Source organism: Aptenodytes forsteri, unplaced genomic scaffold, assembly GCF_000699145.1.
Source record: "Aptenodytes forsteri isolate BGI_AS27 unplaced genomic scaffold, ASM69914v1 Scaffold323, whole genome shotgun sequence".
NCBI lineage: Eukaryota > Metazoa > Chordata > Aves > Sphenisciformes > Spheniscidae > Aptenodytes > Aptenodytes forsteri.
In genome coordinates this window covers 770,537-782,336 of record NW_008795323.1, presented here as the reverse complement: position 1 = coordinate 782,336, position 11,800 = coordinate 770,537, and positions in this window count along the sequence as shown.

The window sequence follows — 11,800 nt, the reverse complement described above, 5'->3', positions numbered from 1 at the left end:
GCCGCCCCGGGGGAGGCCGGCTCGCCCGTCTGGCTGGGAGGCGGTGAGGTAACGGAGGGCTTCGCGGTTCCCGGCTAGCGGGGCAAGCTCAGGTTTGCCCGGGTTTGCATCCCACGGTGAAATCGGTTGTTTCACGCTACTGGCTTGTTTCTGCAGAGAGGGATGGTGGTGGTGCGTGTGGGAGCTTTCTGAGGGGAAAGGTAGAGCGCCTGCACTTCGGCACCTTTGTAGCTAGGTTTTGGTGTGGTGGGGAGGACCTTTGTCTGGATTCTGGTCTCACACTTGTCTGGAGAGCCGTTTTTCTGCATTTTTATAGCTGAAAGATCCCACAAGTTCTAGTTTTGTGCCTGCCCTCTGCCTTCCTGTGCTTCACAGTATTCCTTCTTGCAAGCCTTACATGACCTGGTAGTGCCAGGGATGGAGGAAAACAGGTTCCTATAGCTGGGCCAAAATCAGAGTCGCCAGCCTGTTCTAAGAGTCTTCTATACTCTGTGTTCTCAGAGAGAAAAACAATGCAGTGCTGATGCTCTGCAAACTGCACGCTTCTCTCCACAACAGCATCTCGCCATCTGTGATTGCATGAAGTGTCTGTGCTAGGATCTGGAAAACATAGCTCTTTTGTAGCAGAAAATTTGTCTCGTAAATGGTTCCATTGGGTGAAAAGTGTTCTGAAGAGCCGTAGGTTCTGTTGAAGGACGTAGTCTGTGCAAGCTCTGCTCACCCCAAAAGCAAACATAAACCTGTTGTTGCTTCCTGCTTAATTAATGGTATGGACTTTGGCTGCTGAAATGTAGGCAAACTAAAGCCAGCAGCTGCTTTTAACCCTCTGTGGATCACAATATAGTTCTGCAGTAGCTCAGAAGTACAATTTCTCCTCCCCCCTCCGGCCTAGTTGATTGTTGTTAGGTAGCAGATAACAAAAATGAAAAGAGCACGTCATTGTAAACAGTCTGAGATTAAAATTGAGAAACTGAGACGGGAGTAGTCTCTTGTTTCTTGTAACGCTGCCACTTAATTTTCAGTTAATGGAAAAATCAGATTGTAGGCTGGTAGACTATGTGAAATAAGATTAAAAAAACCCTTGATTTTTCAGATGTTTTTGTATGTCTGAAGACCCACATCTATTTTTCTTTCTTTATTGAATACAATAGATAATTGTGGGGAACAACACATCTCAAATCTTTTTAACTTATTGTACCATTTCTGTCAAGTACAGTACCATCTAGATAAACACTGCAGTCCACATTTCCCCGTTCTTTTATCTGCTCAAGTTGAAGAGCCCTTTGTTGACATGAATTTTGGTGTGATCATTAATGGAGATCTGTGTTCTCTCTATAGTAGTATAAAGAACTGTTTTATTAAAATTTGATGATGGTGGAATGTCACAGTGGGCAAACCTCTGTGCAGGGATTTCCAGTTCTCATGGACTGTACTTTTTATTGTGTTTTGCAGCTTACCAGCTCTGCAGTATTTTCCCTTTCCCTCCTGTTCTAAGGCAGTGTGATATCTGTGGCCTTCCAGGCATGCTACCAAAGGCGTCTTCGGCATCAGGCTTGAGGAGAGGCTTGGGCAAAGGTTTCCCTTAGTGGAGAGTGTGTCCATAGTAGCAAATCAAAGAAAACTTGGGTGTTAGGCTGAGGTCTAGCGTGTGATCATTCACGCTAGTAAATTGTCAGCATGGTCACTAGCATGGCTTAGCTAGGGCCAACTAACATTTTCCTTAGCCATACCTGGGCATCATTCAAAGGTGGCAAATGCCAGGACTTCTCCAAACAGACATAGGACATGGCCACCCTTTTCTGGATGGGGGAGAGGGGAAAGCGATTTTGGCTGTATAGTCACAAATCAAGCAGTGCAGGTTTGCCTCCGGACTGGAGAACAATCTCTGGCCCGTGTTAGCAGTGTAAGGTGTAGCCAATGAGTTTTAGAAGTTTCTAAGTGCATGTTGGAATAGTTTTTTTTATGCTGCAAATATTTCATTGTACAGAACAGATGAGGTGTTGTACAGTTAACGTTTTAACATTATGAATAAACATATACTTACAAGTAACATGGTGAAGGGAAATAAGTTTGTGCCATTTTTGCTTTACCATTAGTATGAAAGAGGAAAATATATTCTCAGAAGGTGAAGGCATGCGATGGAAACTCCTTAAGCGATCTTTCAATAACATGCTTCAGAAGTTCTTTTTTTTTCTTGCCTTGATCTTGCAGCGTTGGAGCCTGTCTTGCCAACTAGGATCCAGTTCTAGAAGTGTATAATTCTATTAAAGTGACTGATTCTCTATTGCTCAGTGGGAAAAACAGCATAAGAAATGTTATGCTTGTACTTCCTGGCTTCAAAACTCACCCCATTTGATCTTATTTTTAGTCTTTATACTGAAAAAGGGAGAAAAAAACCCGGGTGTTAGAAGCTGAGTTACGTACTTAATCGTAGCCTTAAGTGACTAGTCACAAGGAACATCTATTAAAGTGACTGATTCTCTATTGCTCAGTGGGAAAAACAGCATAAGAAATGTTATGCTTGTACTTCCTGGCTTCAAAACTCACCCCATTTGATCTTATTTTTAGTCTTTATACTGAAAAAGGGAGAAAAAAACCCGGGTGTTAGAAGCTGAGTTACGTACTTAATCGTGGCCTTAAGTGACTAGTCACAAGGAACGTATTAGTTGTTTATTTGAGTTTATTCCAACTGAAATGATCAGAGAAGACACCATTTGGAGCACTTAACAGTTTAATGCAGCCTGCAATTAATCATAGGATACTATCTTTTAACATATAAATAATTCATCATTAGAGTTTTCACACACACATGCATGATTTTCTTTGGGAAAGACGACTTTTTCTTTACTGTAAAGGCACTACAACTTTTGATCTTCACCTTTATAAGTAGATGTCTCAGGATACCTTAATTTTGCAAAGAACTGACGCTGTGTTGCAAATAAGTGGCAGAACCAGTAGCTTCCCAAATTACAGAAAAGACGACTAATAGAAGAATAAATTGTGAAGATAGGTAAAAGGAGACTTCTTAAAGGGGATCAATCTGCAAAGTTGCATTACCAAAAAAAAAAAATCATAATTTAGATCTAGCCATTTGTTACATATTAAATGGTTGTAAAGCCACTTAAGCAAAATTTCAAGAGAGAAAATAACTCATTTTTACTTACTTCAAGACTTGGATTGACATTTATGAAAGGTAAGACTTGCATGATCCTCAGTTAGTTTTATTTTCCAGGACTATTTGCTAGAATAATGCGAAGCTAATGATCGCCTGCAACTAACTAGTATATATGTAGTTTTATTCAGGAAAATAAACTGAGCATCTAATATGTAGTTTTTAAATAGTATTAAAAAAGAATAAAGGTAGTATTGAAGTACTTGAGTGATGTATTCGATGACATCAGCCTGAAGGTATTGGTATTTTTCTGATGCTAAAAACATTTCCTTGACTTTGGTCATTTAGTCAGTGTAGGATACGTGTTCTGCACAGGTACATGCAGTGAATAATGATTTCCTGTGGGATATACATTTGGGGGGGTGGGTGGAAAGCTTGACCGAGAGGCTGGCATTCTTAACACTCCTTGAAACTTTCTGTGTTCTTCTTAATACATTTCTATATATGTTCTTAATTAAAAGCACACAGTGGTTTTGGCAGAAGGAGCCTTCTTGAAACTTCGGCTACAGAATTTCGTTGTTCTGTGAGGGCTGGTTCTGGAGAGGCTTCTTCAACATACTTCACTGTTCATTGCTAAGATGTTGGCAGTCTTCATATTGACAAGTCTTAACTGACATGGACAAGTTTATAAAAATGATCTATTAGAGCTTGACTTTCTCTGTTTAGCCATAGGATTTTTTTTTTTTTTTTACTTTTTACTGAGTTGCCAAGTTGTACTGAGCTTAAAGTTTCTTTTATTTAGCAAGCTAAATGACACTGAGATTTGATAATGGGTATGCATTTAAAGTAGCATCTGTTGTGCAGTTAAAAATCTTTCTTTGCAAAAAATGGTCTTCTCTGTTCCAATTTGCTTTTCCTTAAGAAGTAACCAGCATTGTAAATAGTTAATGGCAAATATTTCCTTCGAGTCCTTGAAGGTCTTTTCTGGAGGAAAAGAAAAAAAATTAAAACTGTTCTTTATAGACATGATTCCTACCATAAATCTCACTGAGTAACTCTGTTCACTTGAAGTTCTAGTTTTGCTTTTATTTTTTTTCTGTGACAAAAAAAGATCTTTCTTTCCTTGCAATGACAGAATCATGCAAGGCTACTTTTTATCAGCACTCATTTATATCAAATGGACAATTACATATCTCTTCTGGAAATTATGAACTTCTTAAATAGGTACAGTTGCTGGAAGTTGTCATGAAATTATTCTTGACTTACGATTTGTGCATGTGAGATACATCCTTGAACATGGCACTATCACTGGGTTTGACTATAACTGAGAACTTTTCATCCAGAATTAAGATGTTAAAATGAACACTTTCTAATATAAGCTTTTTTCCCCCCACAACTGTTGCTATTCTTCTTTCTAGCCTTATACAAAACTACAGGAGAGGGTTTCCTCAACCTGTAAGTGTGGGTATCCCTATGACTTTGAAACAAAGTTTAAGGGTGATGTTATGCCAGTCTCCAAAGGTTTTGATAGTTTGCTATGATAGATGTTACTGTGATTTACAACCAAGCTCAGGCACAAGGAGCTGGTTGTCTCAAAGCTGTAGAGGAAAACGGGCAGATGTAGGAATGGAACCCAGAATCCCGATTTAATAGTGAAGCATCCTTGTTTCATAATAGATAACATCCTTTACCAATATAAATCTGCTTAATTAAGTGAGCATTATGGATTTTCACGGATGGCCTATCCCCCTTTCTTCAGTGCTGTGGTCATTGGTCTTTTTCTTCTTCCAGATGCAGTCAGTACTGTAAGAAACACATTATGGCTAATGGAAGGGAGAGTGAAGCTGCTGGAGGTCCCCATGGCTCGTGCCATTCCACAGTTCTGCCAGCCCTTCGTTCTTGTCGACTCAAAATACGGGGGCTTGGTCCCATATCTTTGGACCACTAGCTTTTTATATATCTTGGGTGACTCTCCTAACTTCCTTTTGTTTCCCACTTGCAAAGTTATCAGTATTTTGAGCTCTAAAAGCTTGTCATTAGTGGCAGGAATTGATTTGTATTTATACATCAGTTGTTGCAAAGAAACCAAAACTGCTGGTTATACCATGTGCTCCTAAACTCTATATTATGCTTGCAAGGTTTGATCTTCCATATGCTGATATTCTAGGCTTCGTACCTATTTCTTTTTGCATTTTAACTATATGTATCTGATTGAAAGATACCCAACACTTTCAAATTCTTAGTAAACAGTATAAATTTTGTTTATGAAAGCTCACTCAGGAAAAATATTAAAAACATTTAAAATAATATAGTTCCAAGTGTGCACATGAGATTTCAGTCTACTTGCATTTCAAGTTCAGAAGTAAATTTGCTATATTAAAAACATAAAATTATCCAAATATGCATTATAAGAACTTCTTGACAGTTTTGTGAGAATGTTTCTGATATACACCTGTAAAAAATAAATAGTGCCTCTCTACAGAAGAAAATTCCATTAAGTCTATAACTTATGGATGTTAATGTTGTAAGTAAAGGAAACTTGGAGGAAAAAATAGCTATAAAGACTTCAGTATAGCCTTTTTTAGTAGAAAGGCTACATTTTTTTGGAGGGAATGGGAAAACTATTCTGAGGCCTTCAGCCAAACATCAAAGGCTCGCCACGAAACCTGGAGGTATAGGAGCTTCTCAAAGAAATACCATAAAAATGTTTCACAATGGAAAGTGCTGAAGCGCTAGGCACTTGGCATACCACGGTGATATCAGCACATCAGCAGTCACATCAGGTAGGGATGCCGTACTGGTCCTGGGCTTTTAGTGCTTTCCCAGGCTCCGTCCCCATGTAGAGACCTGCAACCAAACTGTCCAAGGAAACAGAGACTCCATAAACTGGTTGGTGATTCACCCTTTTCCAGAAGGCTTGGAATAAAAATGTGGAAGAGAAACGGTGTCTTATGCTTTTTCCTGGGAAAGGAAAAAAAAATAGTGGCTGCAGATGGGAGCCTCTCCATCCCATCCCAAAGACTTTTCTCCTATATGACTCAAATGTATGTCCTTGGGCTTCCACACTGGGGTAGGTAAATGCTCCTCCTCTAGTGATACCAGGGTATTTAGGAAAGATTTGCATGAGGTTCTGTCTCTTCTCTGTCTGCCAAGCCTGAAGAATTTTAAACTAAGTAATGAGAGTGCTGCTGACAGGTCTTGGAGGTGAAGGAAGATGTGGCTCGGATCACAGAATTCAAACCAATAGACAGCCAATCTTCAGACCCTCTGCGGTGGTCTGAGTGCCCTGTTTTGTCTTGTGCTGATTGCTTAAATATAACACAGTTATCCAGTTCCCCATCTAGCTTACCACGTGGCTCCACAGAATAGTGTGGCTTGGAAAGTGGTGGTGGTTGGGCAGCAATAAGAGGTTCATTTAAATCAGGGCTGTTGCTGAGTGTCCAATAACCTGAGACTGAATTAAAACAAATTTGGGGCTATGCTGTCTCTGAAAGGGTGAGCCTTCCTTCTTGTTCCCAGTTCACAGTCCCGCTGCTTTCTTTGCATAGTATCTAGCAATTATAAGGTGAGTCAGATCAGTCCTGATCTGACTGAAAGACCAACTCATCAAAAAATGAGCTATGATCTCTACAATTGAAAGAAGGGAGAGGACTGAGGAAGGGGTGGGACTGCCTCTTTTGGTGGCAGGGTACAATTAAATTATTTTCATGACTAGCTTAAGCAATCCCAAGCAGGCAATTCCCTCCCCCAGCCTTAGCAAGGCTGGCTTGTGGATGGGCCATTCCCTTGGTCCAGCTGAGAGCGGGATGGTCCTTCTGGAGCTGGGAATCCCAGAGCCATAAGCACCTGGGGGCTGGGAAGGTCCTCGGGGGATGTATCTCTGTATGCTTCTCCTGTTCTCTATTTTTTTTGGGTGCAATGCCTTCAGGAATGTTGCCAGACCAGGTCGGAGGTGAAGTGGACATAGTGAGCACCCAGTCACCTCCCAGTTCCAGAAATCCAGGCAATAGAAAGTCCTCAAGTTGAGAATACGTTAGTCAACAGCTGGTAAGAACAGATTTGTCATTGTAACCACGCTGGAAACAGGATTTGGGGTTTTTGGGTTTTGCACGGTCTGAAGATCCGATGGAGTGTTTTGGATGAACATGGGACCTGGTCGAAGTTACTCACTTATCTCACAGGTTTTGCCTGTAACATACTTGTGCTGGGAGCCACTGGTCTAGCTCCTGAAATAGCACATTGCACGTCCTTTCTCTGTCCCCCTTTTTCTGATGGGAGCTAGGCTACTGCCTGCCTTTCTTCTCCCTGTGAACTTCATGCTGCCGAAGCGTTTGCTGCGGTTGTTGATACAAGAGTTCAGCTGACAACATTCTGAATGGACAAAAGGGTAAGGTCACCACTGGTCACCTACTCTAGCTGGCACTTTGGGAACAGCTGTGCTAGAGGCAGAGTAGAGTGCAATGAAATGTTATCTACTGAGCTAGTCAGTTTGAAACAAAAGGAAGCTGTTGTGTTAGTCGCGCACCTTTTGTTGTGCTATTCTGCCAAATTCCCTGGTCTTAAAATTGTACATTGCTGGTTTTGAAAGTACTTCCCTGGCAGTGCAAGGAAAATTTCCATTTGTGCAGGGGAATCTGATTGTTGGTTAAGGAATACAGTATATATTTAGGGTTATATGACACTAAATACACTTTTGTAACTGGAGGGTTATTGATTTCTGTAATAACGCTTACTTTAGAGCATGCTTGGAATGATGATAGATAAGAACGCTTTCAGTTAATGTGGTTAACTGACCAAGTATCACTTTTTAGACTAGCTGCTTTTATAGTTAAAGCTGGCCAGTCCTTTGGGAAATTTATTATGTTAATTTTTTTTTTGCCCAGAAAACCTACAGTGCCAAATTAAGAGTTGGTTCTATTTTATTGGAATATTAACCTGAGGGGTTTACAGAGAAGGCAGAGATTTCTGCTAAGTTTGTTTAAGCCTTTAAAATCTGACATAGAGGTGTAATTACTATCCAGGAAATAGGTATATATTACATGATCTGTTAGCGCATGGCTTAAAATTTGGATGCAACTGTGAAATTTACCAAAAGGAGTGAAAAATGACAACGTAGCCAAAACCAGGTTTTAGTGTCCCTCCACGTTTGTCGTACTAATATTCTACATATTACATTCCCTCTTCTGTTTCCTTTATCATCTTCTGCTGGTTGAGGTTTATCTCAGCTTGCACTTTAAAGGGCACACAGACCGCTTTCAGATATAAGGATATTCTTCATTATGTGTATTATCAACACCAGTGAAACAAAACCTATATAATAGTAATGTGGATGGTATTCTCATCTATAGTGTGAGCAGCCCTAGTTAATGCGTGTGCTACAGGGTACTTAGCCCACTTAGAATATTTTTTAATCAGCTCTAGGATGGATACCAATAAGGTATAGATTTACCTGCTCTTTTGTTCTGGTTTCCAAAACTGTAATTCAAAAAGAAAAGCTTCTGAAGGTGCAGTCAATGTAGAAGTTAGTGCTGAGACCAAGTTATGGACAGTGCTCCCCTTCCTTGTGAAACAGATTCCCTACACTAGAAAGAATCAGTTGGATTTAGTTGATGAACAGTTGTTTTTTCTTTCCTCTGCAGTGGTTCGAAATAGCAGTTGTTTAAAGTAGGAGCTTGAAAACAAGACTACATTATTTCATTTTGTTATGAAAAGGCTTTTAGAGCACAGTTCGTAAGTTTAGGAGTTGTTCTGTAAATGTTCCTGTCACTTGTCTGGAATGTTAAGTATTGCAACGGTTACACGTTGCTCACAGCAGTTACAGCTCTGAAGTTTTCTCCAAAGAAGGAGTAGAGAAATTTATTTGTATAACAGCCAATTCTTGCCCAAAGCTCTGGTCTTTCCTCCCTTCTGTAAAAGAGAAGTAGCAATAGCAAATGTGGCTTGAAAACAGTGGATGGGTAACATAACATAAAGGTAGAATTCCTCTTTTTGTAATTCCACAACTTGTAATGGAAAACTGTAAGGGCCCTTTTGAATTTTTAAGATAGAAAGTAATAGGAAAGTCTTTCCTCTCTAAATAACTACCTGCAGCAGTTGTTCCAAAATTGCAGCACCCATAAATCATTGACATCTGTGTATTTTCCTCATGGCATAAGAACGTAGCAGACACTGCCGTGACTGGAGCAGGGATCCATCCCACCTGGTGCTCTGGGTCCAGCCGTGGCTGTGAGCAGATGCCTCAGGGAAAAAAAAAGCAAGACTGAAGTCTTCCCTCCTACCCTGACTGTATTCCCATCCTGCAATTACTTTTGGCTCAGAGGGGTTTCTCAGCCCTTTGTGCTCAGCTATTTAGCATCCATTAGGGAATTTCTCTGCCTTGTGCATGTCCAGTCTCCCCTTCCACTTGCGCTTCATGCCACAACATTCTTTCAATCTGCATTAAAAATACAGCTCATTTTTCTTATTTTAAGCATGGCTTTAATTTTTGGTCCATAGTTTTAGTACTGAAGAGGTGATCAACAGCCAGTCCCAGTCTGCCTTCTTGATGCCATTCAAGATTTGATAGGCTTTTGTCATATTCCCTGTGAGATGTCTCATGGGAGCTATTATATACCTTTGATCTTATTTTTGCCCCTTGCTGAACCTTTTTCAGGTCTATAAGAAATCCTTTTTTTGAGGTTGAGAGACCAGAACTGCACATACCAATTAAGTGTGGGTAGATGGGCAAAAAATTGATTTGTTGAGTGCGGTATTTGTGTTTTACAGTTTGTTTTCTATTCCTTTCTTTAATAATTCCTGGAATTGCTTTGGGTTTTTTGCCTTATCCCAAGCACTGTACTGATAGTTTAATGAAGCTGTGAATCAAAACACTGAAGTCTTGCTGGAGCAATATTGGTGAGTTGAGAGCACATTTATATATGAAGCTGAGGTGGTTTTTCCCCAAGAGATAGATTGCTTTGTGTTTACCTACATTTAATTTTATTTGCTGTTTTTATTGTCCAGTTAGTCTCATAAGAGTCTTCTGTGATTCCATGCAGTTTCCTGTTATCCTTGGTATCTTAAATAACCCTCTAGCATCAGCAAACTTTCAGGTCATTAAAACTGATGTCTTGCTCTTAAGCAATAAAACAAATGCACTGCTTGCTCTGGGCTTCTGGAATCCAGTGGTTAATGGATTATGGTTTTGGAATTATTGAGCAAGAGACATCGTTTCAGAGTGCTTGTGCAGCTTGTCGGCTGAAAGTTTGAGCTGTGGACATTATAAATGTAGAGAACTCTGTCTCTTAGTATGTAGCTTATTTCATATCCCAGACGTTAAGTTGTTGGTGACTCTGCTGTCTTGCTAGCAGAGACTTGGGGAAGTTCTGAATCTGTGTTTTACAGGGGGTTGAAGAGGCTGTATTTCATAATCTTTTCTTCATAGTTCTGCCTTTTGGGACTGTGTAAGTGACCTAAAAATGTCATTCCCTAATTATTTGGGCAAAAGTTGTCAGCTTAAATATATCAAAACCAAAGAAACTTGTACAAATAGAGAGCAAAAGTGTACTGACTCCATTGCTCTTAGATGTGAATATTTCTATTTTCCTCTGTATTTTGGGTATTTGATGTTTCAAAAATGCTAAGTATCCTCAAATTTGAGGGATCAGTTGCTCCTATTTTTCTGGAACTGTTAAAAGATAATTCTAAGATTTTTTTTTTTATCATTTTCTTAATAATTCACAATTTTTTAATAGATAAAACTGCTTAATACCTCTCGATACTTTGTGTTTTCAACCAAAGGCAAAAGGCTAATACCTTCTTTGCTGCTTAACCGTCTCTCACCTTACAGGCCCAGGAAACTATTTTTTGTAATTGAGCCTTAGTTTTGTGACAGCAATATTAGCATAAATAGGCATATTAAGTAATGGATGAGATTAAAGTAATCACAGTAAGAAACCATACCCCCTCCTTTCAGTTTTCAGGGTTCTAAAGCATACATAAGTAACCCTGAAAGCATTTCATGTTGGTTGGGTGGATGTATCATATCAGTTTACAGTAAAGAGCAGAGCCATGCTATTGGGCAAAACACTTTTAAATTATCATTTATGGAGTTGTATTTGCAGTTGGTATAAAATGCAGGACTGGTTTCACATGCCTCCACCAGAGCAAGGAGAGCACACTCCTGAACAAGATTCCCTTTTGTTTCCTGTACTATGTGTGCTGTGGAAAGAGAGACGTCTGGGAAAGGATACAGGTTAGAGCGAATAGTTACATTTGACTTTAGGAATGCAGTCTTTCTATCTGATATTTTGGGCTTGTTTTGGCTTTTTTCCATCCCGATTAATTTTGTAATTGATACTGTAGTGCTAGCATTAATCAAATGTTTTCCAGTAATGTCTTGTGTCTGTTGACAGATGAGTATTTTGTTTAGTAGTGTGATATGAGGGACCTCCAAAAGTCTCTCTTAACTGTCTCATGGAGTTACAACTCCTAATTCTACTGCAACTTTTACTGTTAAGCTTCTACTTCACTCTTCCCCCCCGCCCCCTTCTTTTTTTGAGGTGGGAGGGATTCTGTGTAAAGGGAAAGGAAGTCTTCAGTAATTCCTTCTTTCTCCCTAGGGCAAAATATAAACTACAGTTTTATATGCAGTATTTGCTTTTTAAAACAATAGTGAAATAATATTTTAGTTCTTATTTGAATTATTAG